Source organism: Hyperolius riggenbachi, chromosome 3, assembly GCF_040937935.1.
Source record: "Hyperolius riggenbachi isolate aHypRig1 chromosome 3, aHypRig1.pri, whole genome shotgun sequence".
NCBI lineage: Eukaryota > Metazoa > Chordata > Amphibia > Anura > Hyperoliidae > Hyperolius > Hyperolius riggenbachi.
This window is the reverse complement of record NC_090648.1, coordinates 319777706-319790535: the sequence shown is the minus strand read 5'-3', so window position 1 is coordinate 319790535 and position 12830 is coordinate 319777706. Positions and strand designations below refer to the sequence as shown.

At 44.9% G+C, this 12830-nt stretch overlaps 1 protein-coding gene across 4 annotated transcripts in view; it reads right to left on the bottom strand.

Annotated features, from left to right (window-relative positions):
• TMCC3 (transmembrane and coiled-coil domain family 3) overlaps nt 1–12830 on the bottom strand; it is a 116733-nt gene that overhangs the window by 44029 nt on the left and 59874 nt on the right. The window lies entirely within an intron of this gene.

The following is a 12830-nucleotide window of genomic DNA, read 5'->3' as shown; positions in this document are numbered from 1 at the left end:
GCATCTCATCCCTACTCACAACCCAGCTACCTCTGTCCATAGAGCGTGGGATGTCTGACCGAGTGGATAAGAACCAATGGGTTTGTATGGGAATCGGTCATCTAAAACAATAACAATTACTTTGGGCTGACCAGGGTTAAAGGTGTGCACAGGGCCCAACTCTAGCTTAGACTTAACATAGTGTAATACAATTCCAAATGGTTTCTGTTGAGACAACACAAACATTAAATTAAATGAAACCGAGTCTATCTTTAAAGGGAACCTAAACTGAGAAGGATGTGGATTTTTCTTTTTAACCCCCTTGGCGGTATGAAAAATACCGCCAGGGGGCAGCGCAGCAGTTTTTTTTTTATTTTTATTTTTTTAAATCATGTAGCGAGCCCAGGGCTCGCTACATGATAGCCGCTGCTCAGCGGCATCCCCCCAGCCCCGCCGATCGCCTCCGGCGATAGGCGATCAGGAAACCCCGTTCAAAGAACGGGATTTCCTGGAGGGCTTCCCCCATCGCCATGGCGACGGGGCGGGATGACGTCACCGACGTCGGGACGTCATTGGGAGACCCGATCCACCCCTTGGCGCTGCCTGGCACTGATTGGCCAGGCAGCGCAGGGGTCTGGGGGGGGGCGCGCGCCGCACCGGATAGCGGCGATCGGGCGCACGGCGGCGGCGATCGGGGTGCTGGCACAGCTAGCAAAGTGCTAGCTGCGTCCAGCAAAAAAAAAATTATGAAAATCGGCCCAGCAGGGCCTGAGCGGCACCCTCCGGCGGCTTACCCCGTGTCCAGCACGGGGTTACCACTAAGGAGGTTAAAATAATACCAGTTGCCCGACTCTCCTGCTGATCCTGTGTCTAATACTTTTAGCCACAGCCCCTCAATAAGCATGCGGATCAGGTGACTGAAGTCAGACTGGATTAGCCTCATGCTTGTTTCAGGTGTGTGATTCAGCCACTATTGCAGCCAAAGAGATCAGCAGGACTGACAAGCAACTGGTATTGTTTAAGGCTGGTTTCACAGTGGGACGTTACAGGCGCACGTTAGAGCAGCCTGTAACGCAGCCCACCGCACAGTAATGAAAAATCAATGGGGCTGTTCACAGTGCGGAAGTTGCGTTACATTGTAACGCTGCGTCACAAGACAACGTACTGCATGCAGTACTTTGGACGTTAGACTGCTTGCACATGCTCAGAAATGTTGGGGAGGAGCGGAGAGCGGCCAGGCACATGGCTAATTAATATGCACTGCACGTTATGACGTGCAGTGTTTACTTCCTGGAGCAGCCGCTCTGTGCGGCGATTGGCCGGCGGGACCACGTGATGCCGCATGCACACAAGAGTGCGCATCACGGCATCACTGACGCCAGAGTGAGCTGCACAACGCGGCTCACTCTGACGTCCAGATCTAGCACCACCAGGCGTTCCGTTAGGGGGACGTTATGCGACCTTAACGCCCCCTCTAACGCAACGTCCTGGTGTGAAATTAGCCTAAAAGGAAACCTCCATATCCCTCTCAGTTAAGGTTGCCTTTAATAAAGTTGCTGACAAAACAATGCAGCCTGATCCTGGCAGGGTTTGGCTACAACTTTAGTCATCACAATATTCCAAAACATAATAAAATACATTCATAAAAAAAAAAAAAATCAAACAGCACTCAACCACAGTTGCTGAATAATAAACTCATGAATTAGAAATGCATACAAAAACATACATAATAACTTCAACTGGGCTACCCCACTTGCACTTCCCCTCCCCCCCCCCCCCCCCCCACACACATTTCCCTCTATACACTGGGATCAGTATTCAGCTACTAGTCTACACATTGTTTAATAAGGTGTGTTTCAAACAATTTCGAGGCAGACTACTTTTAAAAAATAGCCATTTCCTCTTTTAGCACTAAAAACTGGCAAACAAAATTTGGAAAATAGTTATTGAAAAAAAGGGGCGTGGAGACCGGCACGCAGATCATCACTTTTTCTAAGTGCAAGATCATACGCCGCTCTTTCATGGGAAAAAACTGCTGGCAAAAACCAGAGTCCTCAAACCTGCAATAACAGAAGAATTAAAAGAACAAGATAGGGAGCCTTAGAGGACTAAATTACACCGCACAAATTCTCACCAGCAAGCTGGCAACCACACCTGCCTCTTATGGACTTGGCAGCCGCTACTGGCATGTTGAGAAATATATGCATATAACAATGGATGTCCTATTGTCATGGCCTTATCACTGACAGCTCTATTAAAGAATACTATAGTGAAAGTTAGGCTACTAGGTTAACCCTGGTAGCATATACCGTAAACGAGCATAAATTACTAAGCTTTTTTTGTTTGTTTTTTTAAAATGTGGACTTGAAAGGTTAGAGAGCATATGCAGAGATCCTGCCCATTGCTTTCCAAGCTAGGCAGGATCTCTGCTAACTCAGGATGTGCTGGTAACAGTTATTTTCCCTCTCCTCTCTCCCTGCTGAAACTGTACGGGAGATTCAGGCTGCTCAGCGAGTACTGAGGAAGATCATAGCACTGGGAGCAGAAGGAGCAGAGCCCAGTGTAAAAAACTGTGTAAACAAGTCATTTATTTTGCTTATTTCTTTACTTACGATCTTTCCCAGCACTCACTGAGCAGCCTGCATTTCAATGTCCCGCTGTCTATAACCTTTCAAGCACACAAAAAAAAAATTTCTTAGTATCCGACTCTCATAATATTAGGTACATGCTACCAGGGTTATCCCAGTAGCCTAATTTTTGCCATAGTGCCCCTTTAACTGAGAAGAATGGAAGTCAGTAAAGTTTTTTGCAAGTACATAATTGTCCATGGACTTATCAACTGACAATGTAAAACTGCTGATCAGGCAAATTTCCCTGAATGTGCGGAGCAAAAAGACATCTTGTTAGGTACAAAGATTCCTTATTAGGAGTGGTGAAGAAGAGGTAAATTCACATTGGCAGGAGAGGTGCCGAAAGCAGGCTGCCAGCCAGTTTAAAATCCTTTAAATTTAACTTTTAATTGGATCGATAAATGAAAAGCAGTTCTACTATATGGGCTGGCATTTCACAGGTAAGAAAACCTACTGTAAGAGCATTACTGCGGTTTTCAATACACTACACGATTATCCTACATTGTATAACATTTCTACACACATTAAGCTGATATTATACAGGGAAAAAAAACCTTTATTTTGGCAGAGATCTCAAAGTAGCATTGTGTAAAGCCCCTAATACTGTATATAACACAGTGTCTGCTCTCTCTGGCCCACAGGCATCACTGCTGGGAGACTGCAGAAAGTTTGCAGCACACTCGGCTCTCTTGGATTTTAGTGAGTGAGAAGCTTGTTTTGCAATAGCAATCTCTGTTGGCTAGAAGTTAGTGGCTATACAAATTTCATGTAGCGGAACTCATAGATTACTATATTAAAAAGGGACCCTCTAATGGATCTAAGTATAGAAGAATACACAGCTATATACTGAAAGTAAAGGGTTTACTAAAACTACTGTTTACTGTTCGTAGCAGCTGAGCAAACTTGAAATTATCAATCATTTCACTTAAAGAGAGACTGAAGCGAAAAAAAAAAATATGATATTATGATTTGTATGTGTAGTACAGCTAAGAAATAAAACATTAAGATCAGATATATCAGTCTAATTGTTTCCAGTACAGGAAGAGGTAAGAAACTCCAGTTATCTCTATGCAAAAAAGCCATTAAGCTCTACGACTTTCAAAGTCGTGGAGAGGGCTGTCTTCTGATTTATTATCTCAACTGTTCCTGAACTATTTACTTTTTCTCTGCCAGAGGAGAGGTCATTAGTTCACAGTCTGCTCTGAAAGAATCATTTTGAATGCTGAGTGTTGTGTAATCTGCACATATTATAGAAGAATGATGCAATGTTAGAAAAAACACTATATACCTGAAAATAAAAATATGAGAATACTTTCTTTGCTGCTAATCTTCCAGTAATTCATAGTACACAACCAATTCACTATATCATATTTTTTTTTTCGCTTCAGTGTCTCTTTAATTTTATATTATATATTATAAAATTAAAGAGACACTGAAGCGAAAAAAAAAAATATGATATAGTGAATTGGCAGCAAAGAAAATATTCTCATATTTTTATTTTCAGGTATATAGTGTTTTTTCTAACATTGCATGATTCTATAATATGTGCAGATTACACAACACTTTTTTTTTTTTTTACAACATCCAAATTCTTAAAAAAAGAATCTTTAGTAGGCAGGCAAAAGATGGTCCAACACGCTCATAAACACCTTACAGATGCAAAGGGCCAGACAGCTGCTGTGTGGTAGTGATGTCTCAGAATCCAGGTGAGAAGAGCAGACTCACAGAACAGCTGTCTTCCCTGTTCCTGTGCCAATGTAGACAGCATGACTCATCAGAAAAAAGGGGAGTAAAGATGGAGTTGGCAGGGAGGCTGGGTAAAGCTGCACATCCTACCATACTAGGGTTTAATTTAAACAGAATTTTCAGATGGCTGTATTGGGAAGAGACATGGTGGAAAACAACAACAGTGCTTTTAGTAAACAATTCTTTCAGGAAACAGTGGGGAATTAATTTCATACACCTCTATACACTATGGCAGTGTTTCCTTAAAGAGAACCCGAGGTGGGGTTCTGACAATGCTATCGGCACACAGAGGCTGGGTCTGCCTATACTGCCCAGCCTCTGTTGCTATACAGTTCCCCCCTAAGTTCCCCCTGCTGGCTGTGTTTACATCTGCAGCTGTCACTCTCGCCGCTCCCCCGCCTCCTGCATAGCTCCGGTCCCCTCCTGCGTCCCTTCCCTCCAATCAGCGGGGAGGGAAAGGAAGCGGGCGGGGACCGGAGCTACGCAGGAGGCGGGGGAGCGGTGAGACTGACAGTACAGAGGTAAACACAGCCCGCTGTGACACGCTGCGTGTCGACAGCGCGGCTGTAATTTATGGGGGACAGCAGAGCGCAGGGGGAACTTAGGGGGGGATTGAGATAGCAACAGAGGCTGGGCAATATAAGCAGACCCAGCCTCTGTGTGCAGATAACATTGTCAGAACCCCACCTCGGGTTCTCTTTAAAGGACAACTATCTACGTTAACTAAAATTCTAAATGTCACATATATTTCCAGTAATTACTAGCAAATAACAATATAAAGGCTTTTTTTTAATCTTTTCATGATTTATGTGAAGAAAATATGACATTTACATAGAGCAGGTTTCACTGTGTGCATTACTATGAAGGACTGTGTCCAGGCACATCCAGCATACAGAACCAATCTTCACTGGCGCTAATACTGTGACTGGAATCTGATCAGAATGATAGAAAGCAGAAATATAGCATCAAATGTGTGTAAATAATCATTAGCTGCAGCAGCTCTATGTGTTCCTGTGTCTCACTCTCTGCCTTGCAGTGTAAAGTAAACAGTTTACAGCCAGGTTAAAGTTCAAAGTTCAGCTCTAACAAGCACATGTTTATTCCAGTAAAACTTGAGTCATAGTACCTGATCTACCGCATGCTTGTTCAGGGTTTATGGCTAAAAATATGAGAGAATCAGGATCAGCAGGCCTGCCAGGCATTATGCATTGCTTAAAAGGAAATAAATATATGTCAGCCTTAAAGGGAAGGTCCAAGCAAAATAAAAAAATGAGTTTCACTTACCTGGGGCTTCTACCAGCCCCATGCAGCCATCCTGTGCCCTCGTAGTCACTCACTGCTGCTCCAGTCCCCCGCTGGCAGCTTTCCGACCTCGGCGGTCGGCGGGCCGCATTGCGTACGTTTTTACGCATTCCCACTAGTGCAGGAACATTAACACATACGTTTTTACGCATTACTGGTTCAATGCGTAAAAATTTACGCATTGAACCAGTAACGCGTAAAAACGTATGTGTTAATGTTCTTAACTAGCGGGAATGCGTAAAAAACGTACGCAATGCGGCCCGCCGACCTCCAAGGTCGGAAAGCTGCCAGCGGGGGACTGGAGCAGCAGTGAGTGACTACGAGGGCACAGGATGGCTGCATGGGGCTGGTAGAAGCCCCAGGTAAGTGAAACTCTTATTTTGCTTGAACCTTCCCTTTAAGTCTCTCACCTCAGGTTCCCTTTAAAGGTAATGGTGTACAAATATTAAACATCCAGGCTGTTCTAGCTGCACAGTAAAAATCACTAAATCTCTCAATGATGCTTCACTATTTCATTACATTTTTCAGTCATCGATAACAGATGACCGTCAACACTGTCACCTCCTTACTCACTTGGCAATCAATACTACCATAGCACAGAATAAGTATGAAAACAACAACTGCAACAACAGGCATCATCTTCTATAAAGCACTGCTAACAAGTCTGTGCACGCCTGGAAAACTGTTGTCTGCCACTAACTTTATTGTAGCCTAAAGGTAAACATGAGATTGGCACTGTTGATTTCAGTTAGTACATCTTAATTAAGATAAACAAATGGCTTTAGAATTTAAAGCTAGTATTTCTGTATAAAAACAAAACGCCCCCAACAGAAAACCATTCTGGTACATGCAGTAGTTGATCAGCTTCATAAGAAAGCAGCTCTGCCAAGTCTATTAGTAATCAAATTTACAATGAAACTAAAAGATTTAAAACAAAATGTAACACTTATTCTTCCATAATATGCAAATAAGGTTTTGGCAGGAGAAAAAGTGTTTAGAAATCAGAGTGGGGTGTTAATGTTGGATTTTAGCTCATTCTTAAAGAGACTCTGTAACGACAAAAAGATCCCCTGGGGGGTACTCACCTCGGGTGGGGGAAGCCTCAGGATCCTAATGAGGCTTCCCACGCCGTCCTCTGTCCCACGGAGGTCTCGCTGCAGCCCTCCGAACAGCCGGCGACTGTGCCGACCGTTCAATTCAATATTTACCTTTGCAGGCTCCAGCGGGGGCGCTGTGGCTGCTTTCGCTCCGAAGGAGGCGGAAATACCCGATCTCAGTCGGGTCCGCTCTACTGCGCAGGCGCCGGAGACTTGCGCCTGCGCAGTAGAGCGGACCCGACTGAGATCGGGTATTTCCGCCTCCTTCGGAGCGAAAGCAGCCAGAGCGCCTGCGCAGGAGCCTGCAAAGGTAAATATTACGTCACCGCTGTACGGAGGGCTACAGCGAGACCCCCGAGGGACGGCAGACGGCGTGGGAAGCCTCATTAGGATCCTGAGGCTTCCCCCATCCGAGGTGAGTACCCCCCAGGGGACGTTTTAACGTTACAGATTCTCTTTAAAGAGAACCTAAGGTGGTGCGAGAGGTTGGGCATATGGGACACAGAGGTGTGTTCTCTGCCTCATGACATGCCTCTGCCCTCCCCCCCCCCCCCCCACATGCCGCTCTCGTCCGCCCCCACCCCACATGTCGCTCTCGTCGTTTCCCCCCCCCCCCTATGTTAGCCAATTTAAACTTGGGTTGATATCCTGTTCTACAGAGGTTTTGTTTTTTATGACTGTAGGGGTTTTGGGTCACCCCAAGCTGCTTTGGTATTCAGTTGTTTCAAGTTTGTAACCTATAAGGAGTGATTAGTGACTGCTTAATGTTGTTGCAAATACAAGTGTATAATTAAGTCTTTACTGACAGATGTGCTTATAAATCTGTACCTCATTTATTTTAACTTCTGCTCCTGATTATTTATAGCTTTGTATGTGATGCAAATCATGTCAAACAGGCAAATGCAAATGTTCACCGACTGTCACCAGCTTGTTTTGGAGTTACTAGCATTGCTTGAAGTGGAGATTCTTGGCGCACCATTGCTAATGAGTAACGTTCCAGTAATATTTCAACTAGCAACAAAAAGACAAACCGCTTCATTACTTGCTGTAAAGGAACAAACATTCATGCAATATTTTGCTGTCAACGCACAAGAATACCCCACAACAGCTTGTATGGTGAGGCCTTAAAATAGAGGAAATATTTCCCCCCACTGGGAGCACACTGGCTATCCATTTGTGAGTAATTAAAGGCCAACTGGTTGTGGTCTTTTTCTTTTACTGCAGGTAAGAAACTATGTACATATTGGTCTTGAATAGTTTGAACAAGAAAAAGGTAAATTACTGAAGTGGACACATTGGGCTCTATCCAATTCACTTTGACCCATGTGCAATTAACGTTTTCTCCTGAGTTATCTCCTAACAGATCATTTTCATCTTCTGATTAAAATAATGTTTCAGCATTTTACAACTGAAAAAGTACCCAAAAGTTGGTGAAACTGTACTAACAACATTATTAAGTATTTTCTTGATTGCTGGTGGTTTAAAAGGCATTTGACAAGACGCGAAAACATTACCAAAGAAAAAAATTGCATATGGGGTCTTTCTTTTTAAGTTTCATACAAGGAGATAATTTTCATATTTTCTGTAAAATAGCTTTTCAGAATTCTGCAAATGAAAAAGTACCAAAAAAGTAGGTGAAAAAGTCAAATTATTTTAAGTACTTTCTTGCCTGCTAGTTACTTAGAAGGGAGATGTTAAACTATCACATAGGATGAAATGACCTAGTACAGGGGTGGGCAAACTACGGCCCGCGGGCCGACATCCTCTATCCGGCCCCCCGAAGCCCGCCAAAGCCTGCAGCTTGTTTATTCTTTTTCTTTTGAAGTAAATCCGCCCCCGCAGCGTGTTCAGACAGGTGGACTGAGGCAGCGGCCGTGCCGTGCCCTGGTGCGTGGCTCAGTCATGCTGCTTGACTCCGCCCCCCGCCTGGAGCTATTGCCGCATGTTCGCTGCGCACTGCCCGCCTGTGGGATAGAGACAGAGAGCGAGCGGAGAGAGAGCGAGCGAGCGTTCTGTGCTGGGGCCTGGTGGGCTTGCCTGAGGGACCTGTCTGGGGCAGCGGCTGCTTGGGCTGCATCTGGCTGGCTGGCTGGCTGACACGCGGAGGGACACGCCACGTGCCTGGCTGCTGCTGCGGAGGAGGAGGAGGTCGGATCGAGGTCGGAGAGAAGAAGGTAATCCTACTTTGCCTTCCATTTTGCAACATGTGCTGGCAATCTCATAGCATTTGTGGGGGATATGTGCTGGCAATCTCATAGCATTTGTGGGGGATATGTGCTGGCAATCTCATAGCATTTGTGGGGGCAAATGTGCTGGCAGTCTCATAGCATTTGTGGGGGCATATGTGCTGGCAGTCTCATAGCATTTGTGGGGGCATATGTGCTGGCAGTCTCATAGCATTTGTGGGGGCATATGTGCTGGCAGTCTCATAGCATTTGTGGGGGCATATGTGCTGGCAGTCTCATAGCATTTGTGGGGGGATATGTGCTGGCAATCTCATAGTATTTGTGGGGGATATGTGCTGGCAGTCTCATAGCATTTGTGGGGGAATATGTGCTGGCAGTCTCATAGCATTTGTGGGGGGATATGTGCTGGCAGTCTCATAGCATTTGTGGGGGCATTAAAGTGATTTACATGTTGATTTCTTGCAAGTTATGGGTGTGTCCGTAACAGTATGTAGGCGGCTTGATGGAGCGAATGTAGCTCAAAACCGCACACATCCTGTCATGGAGACACCTTTTCCTGTTACCACCCACATCCTGTCATGGCCACACCCTTTCCTGCTACGTCACCGCCCACATCCGGACATGGCCACGCCCATTTTTTGCTGCGGCGCGCTGCACTCCGGCCCCCCGGGCCCATTTTCCAATCTCAATGTGGCCCTTGACTTAAAAAGTTTGCCCACCCCTGACCTAGTAGATGCAGTAGTAAGCAATGTTGCTATTTTTGCAGATGATACAAAAAAATGTGCAGAATCATCAACTCTCAGGAAGATAGGGACATATTGCAGCAGGATCTGGATAGGATGGCTATATGAGCACATAAATGGCAGATGAAATTCAATGTTAAAAAAGGTAGTGTCATGCATTTTGGTCGTACCGGTGGTCTAGCACCATACAAGATAAATGGGATATAGTTGGGGACATCCAACTTGGAGAAGGACTTAGGAGTACTCATCGACAACAAGTTAAATAATCGTACTCAAGCCACGCCCCTTGAGGAAGCCGGAAGCCGGCGAAACGTCGGGGAAGCCATCCGCCTCTGCATGGGACGCCACGCCGCCCCGACCCCCGCTCTGACACTGCGGTGAGGCTTTTACCATCTAGCCTCCTCCGGTCACCCAGCTCTACACTTTGAACGGTTCTGGCGCCGATGGTAGCTGACAACAATCTGACACGATTGTTCCCATTTACAGCATCTCAAAGGTGGATAACCAGTAAGCCTTGAGCGAGTCCCCCTCCTGCAGCCTATGAGTTTCCCTCTGCAACTCACGAGTACGGTGAGGCAAACACTGAAGCCCTGCGAGGAACTGGTGAGATGAACATTCTTTGTATTTGATTCGATGCTGTGGAGTCCTGTGATGATATCTGTGGACACACCTGCTTAATGAACTTACCTGGCTGACTTGATATGACATATCCTGCTTGCTGTGTCACTGTTGATGGATGAACTGTGCACTATATGTCAAGTTGCAATACTAACATCAAGGCTTATGTGTATAACGCTGGATGGTGTCTGATACAAGCTTCCTTGCTCTTGCTACTTCCTCCTGCTGCTGTATGGGGACACTGCATACTCTACATATATTTGTACCTCTAGTACATAGCATCCGTTGCTCTCATTACTGTAGAGGCTGCTGCTAGCGTTAGATGCCGGCGGGTGCATGTTGGTGTGACGTGGCAGTGTGAGTGGGTGAGCTGTGACGGGGTGGCCATCCCATGGGATTTTTATCATTTTTCATTTTTTATTGGATTTTGTGGACCTAATAAATAAATTTTGATACTTTCATTAATTTGGTAGTTATGTCGGATTATTGGGGGTGTATGTCCTGCCGTTTGAATTGTTTTCACTGCCAAGTTTGAATAGTAATCGTACTCAATGCCAAGCCGCTGCAGCTAAAGCTAACAACATATTGGGATGCATTAAAAGGGAAATAAAAACTCGAAATGCTAGCATAATATTGCCCCTGTTTAACTCTCTAGTAAGGCCACATCTGGAATATGGAATTTAGTTCCGGGCACAACATTACAGGAAAGATATTGCAGTTTTAGAGCAGGTGCAGAGACTAGCAACAAAATTGATAGGTGGAATGGAAGGTCTCACTTACCAAGAAAGGTTAGATAAACTGGGTTTATTTAGTCTAGAGAAAAGACTCCTAATGCTGGGGATACACGGTACGTTTCTGTACCGTGTATCGAGCAGCTGATCCGGCCAGCTGATAATATTCAGCTGGTCCGATCAAGCTGCTCGCCCCCCGCCTGCTCGATCCCCGCCGGCGGACAATGGCATTGAATCGAGCGGCTGATAAGGAGCGCCGGCGGGGACAAGCGGTAATCAATCCGCGCGGACGAGCGGTAATCAATCCGCGCGGACGAGCGGGGACATGGCGGGAGTCTATCTGGCAGCTAATCGGCCGCCGGATCGACCCGTGTATTCCAGGCATTAGAGGGGATCTAATTAACATGTATAAATACATCAGAGGGCAATATAAAAGCTTGGCGGATGAGCTTTTTGTCCCTAGGCCTTCTCAAAGGACTAGAGGACATGATCTGCGCATGGAGGAAAACAGTTTTAGCCATTTATTTAGGAAAGGGTTCTTTACAGTAAGAGTGATTAATATGTGGAATGCATTGCCACAGGAAGTAGTTATGGCAAATTCTATACCTGCATTTAAAGGGTGCTTAGATGCTTTCCTTGCGTTGAAAGACATCCATGGCTACAATTACTAGGTAATGCCCAATGATGTTGATCCAGGGATTTTATCTGATTGCCATCTGGAGTCGGGAAGGATTTTTTTCCCTTTTGGGGCTAATTGGACCATGCCTTGTAAGGGTTTTTCGCCTTCCTCTGGATCAACAGGGATATGTGAGGGAGCAGGCTGGTGTTGTACTTTGTTTTCCAGTTGAACTCGATGGACATATGTCTTTTTTTCAACCCAAATAACTATGTAACTATGAAACTTGGGCTAAAAAGTAAATTGAACCAGGCACAAAGGCCCTTATTCAATTCACTTTTTCTCCCAGATATTTAAACACCTTACTAATAAGATGCCTTTTAAAAACTTTTTTTTAAACAAGCAAGAAAATAGAATCATTTTAACAGTACTTTTTCACCTACTTTTTGTTACTTTTTCAATTGCAGAGTGCTGAAAAGTTATTCAAAATAGATTAACTCATAGGAGAAAACTTAGAAGAAAAGTGAAGTTTTCCCCCGGACATAATTCTTTTAACTTATCTAAAGAATGTTTTCAGCACTGGTAATTTGAAAAAAGTACTAAAAGTAGGTAAAAAAGTAGTATTATGGTACACTTCTTTTGAGTACAGTATTTTCTTGCACGGTGGGAGCTTTAATGGTTTATTGGAATGGTTTAAATATATCTCTTTGCAGAAATCTCAGGAGAAAAGTGAATAGGTGCCATAGGCCCTCACTTGATTAACGTTTGGCACAGGAGATATTATCACACCTTATCAATAGAACACATTTAAGCCTCAAAAAGCAATAAAATCTTCAGTTAAATTTTGTAATACTGATTTACCTTTTATTTAGTACTGTTCCAATTGCTAGGCGTTTAGGGCTTCCTGCACACGCTAGAATCTAGCGGCTAGATAGTTCTCGGCCAAGGTGGCCAGTCAGGGCTGCCAATGCCACATGCGTATGGCAGTCCTGATGAATTAGAGAGAGATCCACCATCCTGTCTGTCCTGAGTGCAGGCTGAGGCCATTGTTCTTCTCTTTTCCACTTGTGATATGTCATGTACCGCACCATCCTGCCTCCACTCCCCTCAACAGCGATAATTCATGTCACTAGCCTGCAGTCTAGCTACGTGCCTGTACGCCACTTTGCCCCAAGTTCCTGT